The following is an 18,219-nucleotide window of genomic DNA, read 5'->3' on the forward strand; positions in this document are numbered from 1 at the left end:
GTTAGGATTTCTTGAAGAGAGAGGAGATGAGTGAAAGGAAGGCTGCCATGGCTGAAGAGAGAGGGAACATTTAGTTAGATTGGGAGGATTAGTTTAGTTGTAATGAAATTAGGGATTAGGCTTCTAGTTGGGTTGGGTTCTGATTTGGGATGAAAAATGAAGGGCAATTCGCAGAATTGCCCTTCTTTTCGGGTGGTCTTTACATTTTGCCCCTCATATTTTAAATCTTTAAATTTTGCGCTTATTAAATTTAACCCATAGGTTCATTCGAACCCACGTCGGTCAAAATTTTAAAAAAAAATCGCAAGGCGAGTTTAAATTTCGCTATGCTGGACCCGCATACTTTTTGTTAAGGAATTACCAAAGTTATCTGGACCTTATACTTATGCCTTGTGCGTACTTGGCATAAGTATGCGGTCCGTATCCTTTGATAATTCCTTCACAAAGTTATCGGTCCCGTAAAAGTTTGCCCATTAAAAGTATGCCCCCACCGGCATAACTTTGTGAAGGAATTATCAAAGTTATGCCGGACCCGGCATACTTATGCCTTATGGGCAGACTTGGCCTAAGTATGCCGAGTCCGGCATAACTTTGATAATTCCTTCACAAAGTTATGCCGGGTCCGGCATAAAAGTTCACAGCACTTAGTAGGAAATATGTTCCCTCTGATTCAATGCAAATTTGGTCTTTCAGTCGCATTACAAAACAAATCTGTGGTAGTATACGAATCATTTCCATTTTATATAAGTGTTCAAGCACTTGACCGGGGGAAAAGAGTAAACTTATGCCACAAAGTAGAAATAAACAAAATTTAGATGCATATGTTACGTGTTTGAGGCCAAAAGCTCACCATTACGCAATATTTATCTTTCGAGTTTACGAGAAAAATAGAAGAAGGAAAATATGTTCGATAAATATGAAACAACAATAGGAAAACGATAGACAATATAAAAGTATGCCCCCACCGGCATAACTTTGTGAAGGAATTATCAAAGTTATGCCGGACCCGGCATACTTATGCCTTATGGGCAGACTTGGCATAAGTATGCCGGGTCCGGCATAAAATTTGTAATTCCTTAACAAAAGTATGCCGGGTCCGGCATACACGCGACCCAAATCTTGTCTTGCGATTTTTTTTTTAATTTATGCTTGAGCGGGGGTTCGAACTCGGAACCTAAATGATTTCGGCGGAAAGCTCAAAGTTGCAATACAAAGGGCAAAAATTAAAGACCAGCAATATGAGGGGCATAATTTAAAGACGCACGAATATGAAGAGGCAAAATTTAAAAATGAAAAGAAGGGCACTCCGCGCAAAAAAAATGAAAAATGAATTGGGGACTTAGTTAGCTATTGTGGGCCGGGTTAGGGAGAAGTTGGAGCTGGGCTGTTTGGGCTTAGAGTTGTGGAGATTTGAGAATTAGTTTGGCCCAATTCAATAGATGAATTTAATCATCTGAATTCCTTTTCATTTTTGAACTAATTAAAATATGCTTTTTGTCCTAGTTAATTCTCGAAAATGTGTACATATGAAAATTATAATACAAGTAATTTAATATACGTGTTTAGTTTAAAAATAGAGTAAAAGATGATTAATACAGTAATAAGTAGGATTAAAGGAAAAATGTCAAAGCCAATATTGATATCGGAATACCAACATTATTTTTTCGAGTGATTTTAATTATAAAAAAAAAAAATGATGTTTAGTCATTTATGATTATAAATATGAATTTTTTTTTTTTTTTGTCATTTCTAAGAAACGATAAAAATGTCCTTAACTTTAGAGAAATACATCTCGGAAAATAGTGTAATAATTAGTGAAAATATTCCTAGCTCCTTTTGGGGATTTTTCAAGACTGAGAAGCATAGTGAAATTAACTAAACAAAAAAGGAGGGCCAAAATTGGATGTCAACAATAGTTCAAAATTTCTTTGATAGTACGAAAACTCTATGCGTATCCACACCGAGACCGATCTTTGCTATCAACTCCTTTATCAACGGAACTCGCAAACAAATTGGATCAAAACTATTGTGATGGAATTTTTCTCAAAAATCTCACTCACAATAAACGGTTGTCAATAACTTCTCTCTTGATTTGGTGTAATACTCACACACTTTCAACAAAGTGTAATTCACTTAGGGCCTGTTTGGAAAGCCACCTGGTAATTGGGATTGGTGTAATTACTAGGGTAGTAATTACACAATAGTGTAATTACAACGATCTGTTTGTTTGTCATAACGCAATTACAGTGTCATTACAAGCGTGTTGTTTGGTTGCACAAGTGTAATTACACAGTTAGTTTAATTTAAAAATAAAATTTAATTATAAAAAAATTTAAAATTAATATTTAAAAAATATTTGCCTTATGATATCAAATTAGTTATTTAATAACACGTTGTTTCTTGAAAATATATTAATTAATAATCATATATTTGTAACTAATGTTGTAAAAAATAATTGATATATATATATATATATATATTTCAGATTAATAATATTTAATTTTAATTAATTATAAAACTTAAAAGAAGACTTTTTTTTTGTGAGAACGTCATGGATTGGATGTTTGGCAAAAAATAATATTTATGAATATAATGCTATAACATTATTGAAATGTTTGACACAAAAAATCCATCAAATGTAAGTGAAAAATAAACAACATGCAATGTGAAAGCAAATAACTTAAAGTTGAAGATATAACCTAAATTCAAAATCTAAAAGAAAACGTTTAACATAATACTCTTATGTCAAATTTCAACATTGCATAAGTAAGTTCCAACTTAACTTAAGTAAATAATTCAAAAGAAAGGGAAAATATAAGTCTATAATCTCATTCACAACGAAATTCTACTTTAATAACACCACTAGTTATATGCCAAGTTTGTTAATGAGTCATTTTTTCAAATATTAAGAGGTGTACTTTCAAAAATTAGAGTAATAACACGGTTATGCTAAATGAATAATAAAAAAAAATACAAGAAATTACTTGAAAATAAATAATATAAAAAGATAAATAATTTTTAAAAAATAAAAACAATTAAAAAGTAAAAATAAAAAAGAAACTAATATAATAGAAATAAAAAATAAATTAAAAATCAAAAGAAATTAAAATAATAGAAATAACAAATAAATTAAAAAATAAAAGAAATTAAAATTAAAAAAAAAAAAAAAATTAAAAAGTAATCCTGTAATTACAGGGTGTAATTACACCCAATTCTCAATTACCTTCCCCCCCGGGAGAATTGGAGAGTGTAATTACACCCTCTCAATTACACCAAATTTCCACTATAAATGCTTGGTCAAACTGTGTAATTACACCCAACTAGTATACGTACCCGCGCAATGCGCGGATCGTTTAAAAAAAAAAAAAGAGCGGAGAAAGATAATAGAAACATACCAGAGATAGATAATAGAAACAAATTGTGACATACTGCAGATTTTATATTTATATATATATTTTTTTTTGGAACAGTCTTATTACAAACTAACATTTTCTATTATATGTAGCTATCACTGTTTCATTACTGACTATTTTTTCAAACAATATACAATCATTTATACTCCAGAGGACAATATCACATTAAAGGCATGCAACACAAATGTGACAATTATTGTGGACATACTCCAAAAATGAAGAAACCTCTAGAACGTGATATTGTTCATTGTATTGCTTTCGAAGGGATTTCTGAAAGCAAATAATATCCCTCTTCTAGCTGCAAAGCAAGAGTAGTGCATAAAACTTTTTATTGCTAAAACATCCAGCAAAAGAAACACAAAGAACAACTATCGAAAGAAATCTACTACACAAGAAAATGCATATATACAAACCCCCACAGTAGCTACTGACAATTGATTCCATATACCCGACAACCATGAAAACTCAGCTTCTTATCAATATGTTCACACATCACATTTGGTTCAAATCTCATTTCATGCGAATAATAAAACTTGAAAAATCACACATCACTTATTTTGAGTCAAAAACCTGGCAGCAAGAGAAGAAGAGAAATTAACATCAAAAAGTTCAATTTCTTCATCAGGCAAAAAACCAACCGACTTATTTAGCTTGCTAATCAATCCAACGGCTTGCCACTTCTTTTTACAGAAAGTCGTCCAACATGACAACAAAAAGGAAATTAAAGAGAGACCAAAAAAAACTTCATCCACAACATGACTTCTCATATACACAGCTCCAAACTTTAGACAGATTTTTAGTTGTGAGAGATGTAGTACATATATTTTTAGAGTTTTTTTAAAACTTTAATCTGTCAATTTTATTGTAAAAAAATCTCCTATTAACCCATAAGGTCTGAAAGTATGCCTCTACATTAATATATCAAACAAATCGATCAACTTATTTGAATTATCATCATTAGAGCTTTCAAGTACCTCAATTATCAGGGGTTACTGTTATATTCCGTATTTTTTTACGTTAGCATGTGTCGTAAGTAAATTGAGATGAACTCGGACGATTGAGGACATTTGTAAGATAGTGATGGTTTAAGACAAGTGTTATGTAAGATCCCGTAAGTTTGAACCCTTGGAACTGATATGATAAGTATTTTCTTTTATGTTAAATTGAAAAGGGATTTATAAATGTGATTTTATATCTTTGTTAAAATTACTACTTTTTGGATAAGCTTTAAATTGTATCTATGACATCAGGAAGTTTTTAAATGATATTTTATTTAACATAGGAATAGAAATCACTTTCTCATATGAAAAGTTAACTTTTCCCGTTTTGACGATTTATAGTACAAAAAGTTTTTACTCTTGAGATTAGATTGGAAAATTAGAATTTGATAAAATACATTTTCTCGATGTTTTAATATTTATGAAGAATTAGTATATGTTTAAATTTTATATTTATGATTTATTAGTAAAGTGAGTGGGATTATAGAAAGTGGTTAATTAAAGAAATATTTGGTGTATATATTAGGGGACAAAAAGGTCCACGTGGCATCACTGAAAGAGAATTAATAGGTGACTATACATAAGGTGGTGGCTATTATTAATGTTAGGTGTTGAGTGCATTGACAAAAGGGTCACACGTGTAAGGGCAAAAGTGGTACTTTCCAATTTTACATCTTTTCCATTCTTTTTTTATCTTAACAAAACTTTCCAGCAACCATTTTTAGACTTTGGGAAATTTCTTAGAATATCAAAAACGTGACCAGCAACCATTTATTTTATCTTGAATTGTATTTCTTGCAACATTTTACTTTGGGACAACTTAGTTTGAAGGAGCAAAACCGTGTAGCTACTTATGAAGTAATGTTGTGTTCCTTTTCAAGTTGTCGTAGTCGCGTGTTTCTTATAAGTTCGGGAAAGAGTTGGCTGGTTCCCTTCATGTTTAAGGTATGTAAACGCTTCTTAACATTGTAGGTAGACAAGATCGCAGGGATTGTATTGATATGTATATTGCGTATAATTCCCGGGATGGTGATCGAAAGCCGCGAGTTCAAGTCATAGTAGTTGTATATGAGTAGATTATGGGTTGTTTCCTTATGGTATGGAGATTGGTGGGAGTTTGGTGGCTTGTGTAGAGCTTGTTTGTTGGTAAAAAGATGGTCGGGTGTGGAGTGAACCATTGTACATATCCTCGGGAGATCATCGCTCTTTGATTGGTTGACGATAGTGTTAGAATAGATGTAGTATTTTATTGATCTGTTGCTGATGTTATTATTGGTATATTAGCTGAATTTGGAATTGTTGGGTTGGTAGGATTATAGAGGAGATGCTACGCAAATTCCGTTAGGCGAAAGAATAAATGATTGGTTAAAATAATCTTGTTGGCCTAGTCTTAATCCCTATATTGTTGATTGTGTTCTAGTTGACTAAGCTCGGGGGACTCGAGGATTAGCTTGAGGCGTAAATAAGGTATGTAGGGCAAACCTTTCTTCCTTCGGCATGATTCTTGTTGTTATTCATTCTTTATGTACTCCATATGATTCCATTCTTAGACGAGTAAGGTCTAAATGTTTCTTGTGATGGCTGATTGATATTGTACTCCTATTCTGTTCCGAACGGAACACCCATAAGGTGCCAAGTTGAGTTGTGTATATGGTTTTACTAATGATTTCGAGGAAATGAGTTTTATACTAAATGAAACATAAAGTTTGATTTTCAAAACCACTCCGAAGGGGGTGCGAGATTTTACTACTTCATTACATTTACGATTTATGTTTACATTCCATAGTATCATCCCTTTGTATTGATATGATCATTTATTCTTTGGGTAGAGCAATAAGATGAAATTGAGTAAAATATAAGTAGTAAAAATTTCATAACAATTCTACCCTCAAACCTGGAAGTATGTCCTCCTAAGTCTAGTGAGATACAAATTTGATAACTTCTTATGAAAGACTAAGGCTAATAACTGGATTGTGATGACTTGATTAGTGACTTATGATATGAATTGAAATTGATATTTGTGGATTGAGTTTGTGTTGATATGATAGTGATATTAAGCGAAAGCGGCCGGCAAAGGGCCATCATTATTAAGCGAAGCGGGCGCCGAAGGGGCCATCATTCTTATGCTTGGAAGCGGCCGTACGAAGGACTATTGTGATACTTGCCGGAAGCGGTACATCAAGGAACCATTATGTTAACATGTCGGAAGCGGCATGTGTGTTAGATTGCATTATTTACTTAAAGATTGTTTTAAGACTTCGTGTGCACATTTATGTTTCTTCCAGCGAAGGTTGCAGGTATTGAGTTAGATTGTGATTTTTTCTCTTTTAAGTCAAATTATGATTTTGACTTGTTACCACCTTACATACTCAGTACATTGTCCGTACGGACGTCCTTTTGCCTGGGGACGCTGCGTTCATGCCCGCAGAATTGTTGCTTGGCGAGTTAAGTGTATAGTTAGGATGCTTGGACGTCGGTCGGGATTGGCAAGTTTCACCTCGTTACGGAGCCGTCTTTGAATCATCTATAGATATGTATGATTATAGGTATGTCAGGGCCCTGTCCTGACTCATAATGTCCAGTTTACTTCTTAGAGACTTCTGCAGACAGTGTCCTGTGGTATGTTTATCGAGATGTCAACAAAGTGATGTCAGTGGAGTCATTTGTGGATTTTAAAAGAGTATGTATTTTAGATGATTTCAATTGGTTTAAAGTACTTATTTGATCGAAAGTTTTCATAATCGTTATAAAGATAATGATTTCTATTTGGAAAAGTTTTATGTTCTTAAAAGTTTTTGAAATGACAGGCTTTGATAGAGCGAATGTCTAAGGGTTCGCTCGACTCTGATGAGAGTCGGGTACCCGTCATGCCCTACCATTGTTAGGGTGTGACAGTTACATGACGAAGTTGTCACAAAGCTAGCTGCATATGCACTTTAATTATTTTGTTCTAAGAAATATTGATATTTTTAATAATCATTTCTTTAAATTATGTGCAATAAGCAATTAAATTTTTCTTCTCTTTTGTTTTAGTATAAATTTTGATCTTTAATTTTAATTATTGAAATTACACACACCAAAATTTTATTAGCTTGCCATTTGATTTAATATCTTCACCCACTAATATAGACATATGTAAGAAAATTTACCTTTGAAATAATTATTTCTTTTATTTATAAACTGTTGTTTTATTACTCCAAAGTCTTTATCACCAAAACAAAAAGAAACTCCACATCCCATTATAAAGTTGTCAGTATAATTTTAGTTAATTTAAAGCTACTAAATATCAAGTAAGGTCCTAAATGATACAAAGTTGATCAACATTTTGGTATAGCTTCGTCGATTAATATCCTTTTAAATATTTGTGCTTACATAACAATAATGCACATATACTTTTCTATATAAATAAACAATTAAAAAACTTACGCCAAGACAGTAAATTTATAAGTGCACATAATATTGAAAAAGGTATAATCAATGACATGAGATATAAGAAAGTTGGGCTTATGTTAAATCTCAATAACTTATTACTCTTCGAAGAAAATAATTTGAATAAGCTTAGAGTATTGTGTCTCTAGCAATTTGTACCCTTTTATGATTTTTCTTTATATATTATTTCCCATGCTTTTACATTCTTCCATATCTAATTATATTCATGCTTTCTCTTTAATTATTGTGGTTACTGAACTTAATTATACTAGTATGATTTAGGCTTCTTATTTTGTTAAAGAAGCTGTAGAAAAATATAGCAGAAGAAAAGTAAATTGGGGAAACCTTCTGCTAGGAAACCTTCTGCTAGCCCAAGATCATTAACTAAGATCGGAAGATTCAACTAAAGAAGATGAAGCTTTGGAAAGGAGAACTTTGTAATGGAAGAAGACTCTCTTGAATTGGCTTGAATGACTTACAATTGGATTTTTATGGGTTGATTACAAATGACTAAGGCCACCCCTATATGTACTTGTGTAGGGATGGTTCTAGAAATTCTTCTAAATACATCCATTAGAAAAATCTAGTTATTTTTATCTCCTACCACTACTCTAGAATATCTTGATATTATTCTGTATACAAAAGGATCTAGATAATTCTATCCTCAACTACAAATTTCTAAGTGTCTAGAATTTCTAGACATTTCCTAAATACAATATATATCAAAGATATTACATTATAGCTTTCTAGAAACTCTTCTAAATATCTATGATATTTATTCTTCCAAAAAATTAACTTTAATTTTTCACAGAAGCCGTTTTATTTTTTAGGTTTCATTTTTAAAAAATAAGAAGATGACTTTAAGAGAAACTTACAAAAATAACAACACGCTAAGAAAGAAAACAAAACAAAACAAAAAAAAAAATCAAGGGAAAATTTCATAAATGACTACATTTTGAGGGTTAAAAATGCGCATAGCTACATTTTGCTTATTTACAGCTCGTAGCTATTTTTATGTTAGTTTGTATTCATTTTTTTTATTTGTATTCAATTTTTGTTTTCGCTGTATTCATGAATACAACGATTTTTTTCACTGTATTCCTGAAATGATGTATTCATAAACGAGCTCGCTGTATTAATGAATACAATAAGTAAAACTAAACACATAAAAACAAAGATACACCAAATATTAACAAATACACCACTAAAAAAATGAATACAATCTAAAAATTTAACAAAAAAACTCAAAAATGTGAATACAATCGCTGTATTCATGAATACAATCACTAGTTCCGGCCAGATCTGGAGACGATTTCCAGCCGGTCCCCGAAAATTTCAAAACAACAACAACAACCCTTATGCGCCGCCGTGGTTGGCGGACGGAGCGGATTCGGTGGAAGCAACACTTTGGTGGTCGGGGCCAAATGCGAGGCTTTCTTTAAGGCTACCATATTTAAATTTCAACATCCATTTTGGTTAATACATATCTCGAAGAATTGAGTGCCAAGCTGCAATCTTGGTGATCAATGGGTTTTGGTTGCTCCGCTTTTCACGCTTTATTAAAGCCTAGAATCCCTTCTAAGTACATCATCATTCTACTTGCCTTATTTGTATCACTTAGCAACCAGTTGGGGGTTATATGAGTAAGTGGAACAACAGTAATTACTTCAACTGCCCTTCTCCAATGGCCAAGAAGGGAGAAGAGGGGAAAAAGGAGAGAAAGTTCAGGGAGAAAAGAGATGGGCGAGAGAGAAGGAGAGAAAAGAGGGAAGAGAGGAGTGAAGAGAGAAGAAGGGGGAGGAGTTATTGTATTAGTTAACTTGTGCAATTGAGATACAATATTTAGCTACTAGATGTAATTAAAGTAAAGTGTAGTTACCCAAAAGTAAATACCACTTATATGTTCTCTATCCAAGTAAATTTCCCAAAAATCAATAACAAAGCAAGAAGCGATACCTCGGATGAATATGTGAGAAAATTCTAGTTGGTATTTCCCCTAATAAGTTCTCTTTTAGGTAGGGCTGGGCATAAAACACCGAAAACCGAATTACCGAATCGAACCGGGGATTTCGGTAATTCGGTATTTTGGTTTTCGGTTCGGTTTTCGGTAATAAACTTAAAAAAAATCGGTATTCGGTATTCGGTATGCAATAAAAATACCATTCGGTAATTCGGTATTACTGAATACCGAAATACATACTAAATAAAGGCCCATTAATTTAGTCCAGCCCAATCCTAATCCCATTGCAATAGCAATTACCCATTGCCATCAGTTCAGTCCATTACCTAAAATCCTTAATATTTCATTCCCTACTCCCAGCGTCAATAACAATTAGCAATTAGCAATTAACAATCCTTCTCTAGACCAATATCAATTGCATATTGGATAAATTTGCCGCATGTAGTCTGCAATTCTAAATCACGTCTTATCTGCTGCAAAATGATACTCGTAATAATGTTATTACTTTTGAGTTTCATTGCAAATCAGTAGTTTACTTCTTGAATACATCATATTGATGAAAGCAACTAAGTTCATTAGGCTGGTTCTGTTTTTGCACAACTAAGTTGACATATTACTTTCTCGACTAAAATGTGTGTATATGAAGGCTTCAACCTAATCAATTTCTTGTTTGATACCTTAAGCAGTGAAGTTCTTGTGATGTAATACAGTGGACTTCGACTTCAATATGGTATTACCGAATACCGTACCGAACCGAAGTTTAATTTACCGATTACCGAATTACCGAACCGAAGTTTGAAAGTTCGGTATTTGGTATCTATTTTCAATTACCGATTACCGAATTACCGATCCCGAACTTCAAAAATACCGAACCGAATACCGAATGCCCACCCCTACTTTTAGGCATTTCTCTCAGAACCTGCATGTAAATGTCTAGGAATTCACAGTAGAATTTTTTTGTAATTAGCAACCGATAAGTACTTATTTTGGGATTTATTGAATCATCTGGTTAGGGAAGAGTTGCAAGATCGACAAATAAAGTTTTTTCTCCCTATGAATATCTGTTACTCCCTGAGAAAAATAGTAATGTGGAAATAGCATTAAAATTACAAATTTAACAAAATGCTTAAATTAGACTTGTATATACTCCATCCAACAGCATGATGCTCTAAGCCCCAAGTCTTTTAGAAAAGTACGATGCTCTTAAAATTCCATACGGTGAAGGAGCAATCACCAAGAATCATGATACATAAAACAATGCTTCTCATTGCAAAAAATAAAAATAAAATAAAAAATAAAGATTTCCGAAAACAAACTGATGCTAAAATATTATTTTCTGTAATCACATTTTGCTCTGGTACAAAATAAAAATTCAACATACCTGATGTTACACAATTCAACATTCTTTATTCTTAAACTGGAACAATGAAATGCAACAACAATATAATGGCATGTGATAGTCATAGAAGTGAATCATTATTATCCTTTCAAGTTCGACAATGCAAGATTAATAAGGATTTATTTGAGTATGGAGGATGAATATAGTGTCGGTTACTAAAGACTTTAAGATGAGTATGTGAAGGAAGTGGGGAGGCTACACGTTGTTTGAGGAAAGCTATTCTTTGGGTAAGTGTGTGTGGGGGGGGGGGGGGGGGTATGGGTAGTTATTGCAAATTGCATTATTTTAATTGGTGATTTATTTATTTTTTAAGAAAAAAAAAAACACATGAGTAAACTAACGTATATACTAATAGATTATTCTCCACAATACATTTCTGTGGGTAAATATTATTGCTATAAGTTGGCACCAAAATGTGGAAGTTGCTTGGCTCTATCTTGGGGATTTTTTTACTTTTTCTTTCATAATTAAATACAAAATTTGAATAACATATATATTTATTTATTTTTAAATTCAAATTAAAAAACAATAACTAATTTCTAACTAATAAACTTTTTTTTGGTCCTAAAACTACCGCGTGTCATTATCCTAAGCTGACACTTGTCAAAATCCTAAGACAAACTATCCTCTCTTTAATAATATATAGATTGCAATTACCTGGGTGACTTTCCAAACAGGCCCTTAATGAAAAACTTTTATGGAGCTTTTTCCTCATCATCCTTTATATAGCATTACCATACAAGTCTAATTCCCTAATTAGACTTTAAGAAAATTTTCACATTGAAAAAGTAGAAACGTTTTCCATTAGGCAATATCCATGTACAGTAAAACCAATTCCAAAGACGTTGGGTCATCCAATTTAAAATTGGACTCGAACTCAAAGTCCTCCTTTCTAATAATACTAGTGAAATTCTCTTTGCGCAGACGCAAAATACATTGAAATTTGCAATATGAAGACTTACCCATATATAGTAGTACTTAATACTGAATTTGCATTACACGGGCTCTTAGCTTGACTAACACACATCATAAACTTTAATTAATAAAAGAGACCGGAATCAAATTTGTTTGCAAGATAAGTAGGTTCTTATACATTGCAAGGGCAGTAGCTGAGAAATCTTCAATCAAGTGGTGTCATCAAACATCACTTCAATAAAATTTACTAGTATAGATTAATATTTTCTTTCACTAAAATGCTATGGGTCGATATCACTTGAAAAATAATTTGAGATAAATATTGATGTGGTATAGATAGTCATGGGCCCAATACAAGGAGATTAAAAAAAAAAACAGAAAAAGAAAACTAGAATGTCACATCTATGATTTATATCTGTAACTGAAAATAATTTTTAAATCTCGTTTGTCGCTACACTAAAAGCTTCTTTCCTGTCAAGGAAACTCAATAATCAATTGTATAACAAACAAAAACTACTCCCTCCGTTCACTTTTACTTATTCAGTATTTTAAAAATATATTTTCACTTTTACTTGTCACTTTTAGCATATCAAGATAAGATAATTTTTTTTTTCTATTTTACCCATAGTATTAAAAACTCACTTCAAATCATTTTTCAAGTGTAATAAAAAAATGCACAATTTAATATGGGTATATTGGTAAATTATGCACTTCATTGATTATTTCTGAAGGACTGTGCATAATCAAAAGTGAACAAGTAAAGGTGAACGAAGTGAGCATTTTTTTCAAAATTTCCGATGAAGAGAATTCAATTGGACGTTTTGACTTCTTTAGCTCCACTGTTGAATACAGGAATTAAGTCTTAGTACTGATGGACATAACGATGTGATAATGCAAAGAATAAACAAATTATCATATCTCCTCTTCAATTTTGTATTCAAGGCTGATTTTTTATTGATTTTAATAGCCATGTTAATGGCTCATTAAGTTCTCTTAATGGCCGAGTTAATGGCTTATTAATCCTCTTTGACCCTTTCAAGATTTTCAGCCCATATAAAATTACCTTCTTAGTGAATTACATACACACCAAAACATGTTCTTCTTCTCTTTCTCTTAAGTTATTTTTGGGCAATTGTTTTGAGCAAACTCCAAACTTCCAGCCACTAGTGCAACTGTGTAAGTGTTTGGAGGTGTTGTGGAACCTTGGGGATCGACCGGCTACAACGATTTGCACCGGAGATGGGTCGTAATCGCTTTCAAGGCAGTGGCTTGCCACGACGCAGTGTTGATCAATAAGTTTATTCTATCATTTTGTTCGTTTTACTGATTAATATTGTTAATATTTCCAACAATTTGAAAGCGATTTATTTTATGCAATATTGATAAGTAGCATATGGAGAGGTAAAATAATTCTATACATATTTTGGTGATGAAAGGTAAAATACTTTTATTTCCTCTCTAAGAATGTGTTCATGGAAAAAAAAAATGAGAAATCTGTTTTGTCTAAAAAAGTTATATTTTTTTTTACATGAATAAATTTGAGTAAGCGGATGATATGATTGTTGTAGTCATTTCTCAAGTGAATTTTGTTGCTAATGCAAGAGATTGAGTGTTCGACTCTTATGCTACTAAGCAAAATTGTGCTAACGGAATTTATTTTGTTGTCGCCCAAGTTGAAGAAGAAGAATGATTTATTTATGTTGGTCATTCAAGAACTACTCAAGTTCTTGAAAAAGAAAAGTTCTTCTCAAACTCACATAGGAAAAAAAAAATAGTGGCTTTAACCGAGGCATTGCATGTTCCTAATATTCGATACAATTTGGGTGATGAGGAATTATTAGAAAATGTTGAAATAAAGATTTTTGTTTTAACATGTTATGGTTGTTTTAACTAAGAATAATATATTTGTTTTGCAAATATTTTATTATCTCAAAAATAAAAATAAAAAAAGGATATATATTGTGTGTGTTTATCTTGGTAACAGTGAAACCAAGAAACAAAATTCCCTTTTCTTCTCATTTTCATTAGCGTCGGTTTTATATTTAAAAGTATGGGGTTTCTAACTAATGTTAAGTTGTCTGATTGGGAAAAGAAACGTATAATTCTGATTGTATGCTTATGCTAACAGTTAATGTTGCATATAAATTGTGTGCTGTTAGTAATAATGTGAACACGACATTATAGTTTGGAAGAGAAAAATAATATAACGTTTTTGTAGTGAAAAAACTGTTAAGGATTATAAATTCACAAATGTCTCTAAATATTTGGTTTAGTGGACTGATACGAAAGTCAGATAATGAATGTTACACTTGATATAGCATGAAGGAAATCGAGACCAACGATTTTCCTTAATAAAAAAATTCATATTTCAACAGGAAGACAACGATGACTCAAAAGTGCAAGAGAAAAGGTGACAAAAATCGGGTTTCACTTTCTTCGAAATCCACTCTTATTTATTTATAAATCTACTCTTGTGTTTCTTATGAAATATTAGTGATGTAATGTTAGAGTAGATGATCCATTTTGTGATGATCTTGAAATGCGTGACATATACATATGTTTATGGTGATTTGCAATTTTATTATATTTTAACATGAACTTGTTGCATAAAAGATCATGTGGAGCTTAACTACAAGTTATGGAATGATGTGAAATATTTAAATTGGAAGGATCACGTCTATTCTTGATCGTTGTTCTACAATTTTGTGATCGCGTGAATAAGTGATGTTTACACTTAAAGATTAGATAAAGATTGGTGAACTTTTACGATAATTTAATGTCTCTTGTGAGAAGTCTCAAATATCGTTCTTTGTGTATTATATTTGATGATTGAAAATGTGAATTATCTGATTATTGATAATTTTTCTTGAAGAAGACTTTCTTGGAAAAAGGTTACCATAGTCGAGGTTTAATTGTACTAAATTTAATATAAGAGATCATTAATAATGAAAGTGTTAAAGTGCGGCATGGTAGGCTAGATCATGCTAACATTGCTTCTATTTAAATACTTAGAAATCTTAACGCCTGCAATGAATCATAGTGAATTTTCTAAGTGCCCAACTTGTGTAGAAGCAAAATATTGAAAGAAGCCTTTTAAGTCGTTCACGAGTTGAAAAAACAAAGTTGGTTGAACTAGCGCATTCAGACTTAGCTAATTTCAAGATTTTTCAACTTAGCAGAGGTGGAAAGATATATTACATCTCTTTTGTGGATGTCAAGGTGATGAAGAGTTGAAAAATCAGCGGATATCAAGGTAGAAGTTTTCTACAAGCTTAGTTGTGAGTTGAAATGGTAAAGCACTTTTCTATTTATCAAACTCAAGAGATGAAAAGGTAAAATTATCTTTTATTTAAAACTTCTTCATTATTGTGTTGATATATTTTCATGAGTATAAAATATTATTCTCAAAAATAGCGGAGATTAATGACATGAGAAAAATATTCATCATGAAAAATATTATGATTTTTAGCTCTAATATTGACAGATATGCCATTGTGGGGGAACAAACTAAACCATTTTTTTTTACATTGTGACTCACATGAGGCAATTGAATTTGCTAAGAATAGTGTGTACAATGAAAAAACAAGCCACATTTGCGTAAGAGGTGATGTTGTCAAGCAATTGTTGAAGCTTGGAATTTGTAAGGTCCGAGAGAAATTTGGCGGATCCTTTAACCAAAAATTTGACAAAGAGAATAATCATTGAAACGTCGAGGGGGATAGGACTAAAGCCCATGGATTGAGGTAATATGGTGGATACCCGTTTGTGGTCAAACGAAGCCATATAGGAAGTCAATATGCACTACGTATCCTATCCCCATGGAGTGTAGTAGTGTTTCGTACGGTTGAGTTTTACTCTTAATCCATAGCCCGTTGTGGGGGTGTGTTTGAGACGCAGTTGATGGATTTTGCTTGAGTTTTACTCTTAATGTTTCGATAACCCGTTGTTGGTGCTATTGAGAAGCACTTAATGGATTCACCACTTGACATAAGAAAGATTGAGCTTGTTCTGCTCTTAATGATTCCATAGCCTTAAGATGGTCTATTTGAGATAGACTTGATGGAATCACCTACGTGAGTGTAAAGGTGTGGCCGCCTTTTATGAAAAATTTGGGTTGTTTTTCTAGAGCATTTATGAGACCCGAGGTTTAGTGCATGGCCATAAAAGCACATTGTTAGTATCGCGGAGTTTGCTTAAAATTAAGGATATAGTATGTGTTGTGGGGGTCTCAACTTATGTCCATTCAGTTCAAGAGTACTTCACTTTGTGGATATTAATTGTTATCTCATTTCACTACGTATTAATTCAAATCGAAAGATATTAACACTTAAGTACATGTTCCTCATCTTTGCCCAGAATTGTTCTTACTCTTTTATCTTTGCATTAGTGGAGGATTGATGGGCATAACCATGTGATAATGCAAAGAATAAACAATTTATCATATCTCCTCTTCATTTCTCCTCTTCAATTTTGTCTTAAAGGCTGATTTTTTATTGATTTTAATAGCCATGTTAATGGCTCATTAAATTCTCTTAATGGCCGAGTTAATGGCTTATTAATCCTCTTTGACCCTTTCAAGATTTTCAGCCTATATAAAATTACCTTCTTGGTGAATTACATACACACCAAAACATGTTCTTCTTCTCTTTCTCTTAAGTTATTTTTGGGCAATTGTTTTGAGCAAACTCCAAACTTTCAGCCACTAGTGCAAGTGTTTGGAGGTGCTGTGAAACCTTGGGGAGCGACCGGCTACAACGATTTATACCGAAATCGCTTTCAAGCAGTGTTGATCCGATAATTTTATTCCATCATTTTGTTCGTTTTACTGATTAATATTGTTAATAATTCAAACAAGTACTCCTAACTCAAAAGCATGTACAAGTCGAATTTATAATAATAAATGAAGCGAAAAATTTACATGCATGTTCGCCACTGCATCGAAGGAAGAAACTGAGAATTAAAGAAAATTCAACGCGATCACGTTAGCTGTTGCTGTCTGTATTTGATACCTCAACACAAATTGGATGGCTGCATTGTGGGCTTAAGGCTACTTCGCATACTCCATATTTGGTTCATTGGTCAATTCAGGCGTTAATTACTAAATGAGTATTTATAATCTTTATTTATTTTGTAGTAGCCTTACTGAAGTAGTAGAAGACAAATTAGAGGAAAAAATTTAAAGTATGGCGAATTTGATTATGTATCAAACACATTATATGAGAGAAGATTAAGATTAACCTTCCTCCACTTCTTGTCATCTTCGAGCCATACAAGTGACAAATGTATAAATTGAGTGCTACTACGTACATCAATGATGTTTTTAAGTAGCGCTTGGATTTGCATTTTTGTAAAAACTTGAATTTGGATTATTTTTATTACAGAAAACTCTTTGATAAGTACTAAGTAGTACTACTATTTTTTTCAGAAAATTATTATCTGTTTTTCTAGTCTTAGACCAAACAACGCTAGTTTTCGTTGGTGAAACGTTTTTTTAAAATGGAAAGCCGTTAATAGTTAGGACATAGGATTGGTTTAGTTCAAGACAAGGTTGTTTTAAATTATAATTCTGAATTTCTAAAATTAAAAGCTATTCTGCTTAAAAATACCTAAATTAAGTCAATCCAAACAGGCACTAAATAATATTTTCTTCGTCCCGATTTGTATGACACAGTTCAAATTTTGAAAGTCAAACTTCTTTATTTTGACCGTGATTCGGACATACAATTTTTAAGTTCTTTGAAAATTAATTTACATAGTTAGACATTACATAAAAAGTACTATATGTTACAATAATTAATAATTTAAAATATTTTAAGGGCATACGAATTAATTCTGGTCAAAGTTTTTCTTGTTTGACTCTGGAAAAGCGAAATATATTGGGACAGAGGGAGTACCAAAATTCTGGTAAAAAAATTATATCAGTATTAAATGGATGATAAATGAAATTTCCAAATTTGGACTTAATGCATATGCAACCCCCTAAACTTGTCCCCTTTATCCATTTTGACACCTCAACTAAGTGTTGTTCCTATTGAACCCCTGAACTTGACCTCAAGTGTGTCTATCAAACACAATCTAACTTACAGAGTAACATATATGGGGAGT

The sequence above is a fragment of the Lycium ferocissimum genome, chromosome 1 (genome assembly GCF_029784015.1).
Source record: "Lycium ferocissimum isolate CSIRO_LF1 chromosome 1, AGI_CSIRO_Lferr_CH_V1, whole genome shotgun sequence".
In the NCBI taxonomy this organism is placed as follows: Eukaryota; Viridiplantae; Streptophyta; class Magnoliopsida; order Solanales; family Solanaceae; genus Lycium; species Lycium ferocissimum.